Genomic DNA, 3,994 nt, shown 5'->3' on the forward strand with positions numbered 1-3,994 from the left:
GATGACTATTGATGACTATTGGTTAAAAGAGTGGAGAATTCCTGGGAGATGAAGTTATCCTAATACTTCACCCCATTTCCCAGTTAAATGAAGATCAATATCATATCAGTATTTACGTATATTGCTTATTTGTTGGTCCCCAGAAATATTCAACTAGACCCTGCGTCAGTAATTTAATTGATTGATTGATTTGAATGCCTTTATTGTCATTCAGACCTTACGGTCTGAACGAAATTTCGTGCCTGCAGTCATACATACAATCATACAATAATAACAATAAACACAAAGCTCATCAGAAACATAGAAACATAGACAATAGGTGCAGGAGTAGGCCATATGGTCCTTTAAGCCAACACCGCCATTCAATATGATCATGGCTAATCTTCCAGAATCAGTACCCTGTTCCTGCATTCTCCTCATATCGCTTGATTCCGGTCGTAATAAGTCGTGATGGTGGTCGTAGGTAGTTGTAGATAGTCGTAGGTAGTCGTAGGTCGGTAACTGGCCCAAGAAAAAAAAATGCAAACATGGCATCATTTTATCATGTGATCATTTTCCACTTGTAGCTAGTCGTAGATGGTCTTAGGTGTGGAAGACTGAGGTCGAGGGGGGTCGTAGGAGGTTGTAGACATAGTCGTAGGAGGTCGTAGGAGGTCTTTTACTTCGGCGAGTCAACATGACCTTGACATTTTTTTCAACTCGTCTAGGGTCTTCTAAACTCGTGGATTAGGTCGTCCAAGTGGGACAGGCCCTTTACTCTCTCTTCAATATATCTAGTGAATTGGCCTCCACTGCCTTCTGTGGAAGAGAATTCCAGATTCACAACTCTCTGGCTGAAAAGGGTTTTCCTCATCTCAGTCCTAAATGGCCCATTCCTTATTCATAAACTGTGACCCCTGGTTCTGGACTCCCCCCAACATGGGGAACATTTTTCCTGCATCTTTCCTGTCCAATCCCTTAAGAATGTTGTATGTTTCTATAAAAATCCCTCTCATCCTTCTACATTCCAGTGTATACAAGCCCAGTCGATCCATTCTTTCATCATATGTCAGTCCCGCTTTCATCATATGTCAGTCCTTTCTCAAATTAGGAGACCAAAACTACACACAATACTCCAGGTGTGGTCTCACCAGGGTCCTGTGCAACTGCAGTAGGACCTCTTTGCCCCCATATTCAAATCCTCTCGCTATGAAGGCCAACATGCCATTAGCTTTCTTCACTGCCTGCTGTACTTACATGCTTACTTTCAGTGACTGATGTCCAAGCACACCCAAGTCTCGTTGCACCTCTCCTTTTTCTAATCTGACACCATTCAGATAATAACCTGCCTTCCGGTTCTTGCCACCAAAATGGGGTAACCTCACATTTATCCACATTATACTGCATCTGCCATGCATCTGCCCACTCTATTCAAGTCACCCTGCAGCCTCATAGCATCCTCCTCATAGCTCACACTGCCACCCAGCTTTGTGTGATCTGCAGACTGGGAGATGTTACATTTAATTCCCTCGTCTAAATCGTTAATATATATTGTAAATAACTGGGGTCCCAGCACTGAGCCTTGCAGCGCCCCATTAGTCACTGCCTGCCATTCTGAAAAGTACCCGTTAATTCCTACCCTTTGCTTCCTGTCTGCCAACCAGTTCTCTATATATGTCAATACCCTAACCCCAATATCATGTGTTCTAATTTGCAAACTAATCTCATGTGTGGGACCTTGTCAAAGGCTTTTTTTTTAAACACCACATCCACTGGCTCTCCCTTATCCATTCTACTTGTTACATCCTCAAAAATTCCAGAAGATTAGTCAAGCATGATTTCCCCTTCATAAATCCATGCTGACTTTGACTTGTCACCGCTTTCCAAATGCGCTGCTATAACATCTTTAATAATCGACACAAGCAACTTCCCCACTACCGATGTCAGGGTAACTGGTCTATAATTCCCTGTTTTCTCTCTCCCTCCTTTCTTAAAAAGTGGGGCTACATTAGCTACCCTCTAATCCACAGGAACTGATCCAGAGTCTATAGAACATTGGAAAATGATCATCAATGCATCCACGATTTCTAGGGCCACCTCCTTGAGTATTATGGGACGCAGACCACCAGGCCCTGGGGATTTATCTCCCTTCAGTCCCAACAGTTTACACCACATCATTTCATGACTAATGTGAATTTCCTCCAGTTCCTCCATCAAGCAAGATCCTCGGTCTCCTAGTATTTCTGTAAATTGTTTGTGTCTTCCTTAGTGAAGACAGAACCGAAGTACGTGTTTAACTGGTCTGCCATTTCCGAGTGTTCTATTATAAATTCACTTGTTTCTGACTATAAGGGACCTATTATACATTTGTCTTCACTAATGTTTTCCTCTTCACATATCTAAAGAAGCTTTTATAGTCCGTTTTTATATTCCCCGCAAGCTTTCTTTCATGCTCTATTTCCCCCCCCTCTTAAATAAGTCCTTTGTCCTCCTCTGTTGAATTATATAAATTTCTCCCAGTCCTCCAGTTTGTTGCTTCCTCTGGCAAATTTATATGCCTCTTCCATGGATTTAACACGATGCCTAATTTCCCTCGTTAGCCACGGTTGAGCTGTCTTCCGTTTTATTTTTACACCAGACAGGGATGAGCAAGTGTTGTAATTCATTCATGCAATCTTTAAATCTTTGCCATTGCATATCCAGCATCAAACCTTTAAGTATCATCTGCCAGTCTATCCTAGCCAATTCCTGTCTCATACCATCAAGGTTACCTTTCTTTAAGTTCAGAACACTTTTCTCTGAATTAACTGTCACTCTCCATCTTAATTCAGAATTTCACCATATTATGTTTACTGATGCCCAAGGGGCTTTGCACAAAAAGATTGCTAACTAATCCTTCCTCATTACACAATACCCAGTCTAGGATGGTCTGCCCTCCAGTTGGGTCCTCTACATATTGGCTTAGAAAACCATCCCGTATATTCTCCAGGAAATCCTCCTCCTCAGTGTTGTGACCAATTTTTTCAGCCCAATCTATATGTAGATTAAAGTCACCCATGATAACTGCTGTACCCTTTGCTACACGCATCTCTAATTTCCTGTTTGATGCTATCCCCAACCTCACTGCTGCTGTTTAGTGGCCTGTACACAACTCCAGCAAGTCTATTCTGCCCTTGGCTATTTCGTCAACAGACATTTATTCTGCCGCGACCATGATTTTGTACAGGTTGACAAAAACCTGCAAGCTAGTCCACGGTAGGGCCAACTCCTCATGTCCATAGCTTTGTGGCTGCAAAACTGCGGCCATCCCACTCGTGACACTAATGATGACCAGACATCTGGAAAACATGTCATATAATCAAAGTAGTCAAACCACTATTAGAAAGATTTTTATAAAACCAGCAGTTAGATAACTAAAAACATAAATATAAAATGAAATTTAAAAAATCAAAACTTAGTTAAATGTACTTTCTTAATGGTCAACATGAAGAGTCCTGGATAGAAAGACTAGTTTCACATCCAACATCTCAGCTCAGCAAGTTACAGAAGGCCCTGCACTCAATTAGTCACAGTACATGTATCCCTGATTGGGGCCCTTTAATCTCTGTAGTTGTGTAATGTCATGCTTTATTGTGTATTGCCTTTCACCTAATTTCATTCAGCTTCTTCCAATGATTTCCAAGTTGTTTTTGTTGACTTCAGTAAGGAAACCCTCATGATCGCTGATCATCACACGTTGAAACTGGGCTGTTGATGTTACAGAATGAAATCAGAAGCAGATTGCGAGATTTCCCCGAGTGCCCCCATGAATATTTCAACCGTGCTGTAAATCAGTGAGCTCCTTTTACATTGAGAATCCTCCATGTCTGCTGGTCAGGCAGTCAGTCTGCTCTGAATGATCATGTTCTAATTGGGTCGCAGTAATGATTACAGTGTTTGCAACATTTAATTAATTATGATTCTCAGTAGTGTCACACGCACCAAATCAATCGCACACTTGTTGTAGTTGTTGAAA

This window comes from Amblyraja radiata, chromosome 18, assembly GCF_010909765.2.
Source record: "Amblyraja radiata isolate CabotCenter1 chromosome 18, sAmbRad1.1.pri, whole genome shotgun sequence".
Lineage (NCBI taxonomy): Eukaryota > Metazoa > Chordata > Chondrichthyes > Rajiformes > Rajidae > Amblyraja > Amblyraja radiata.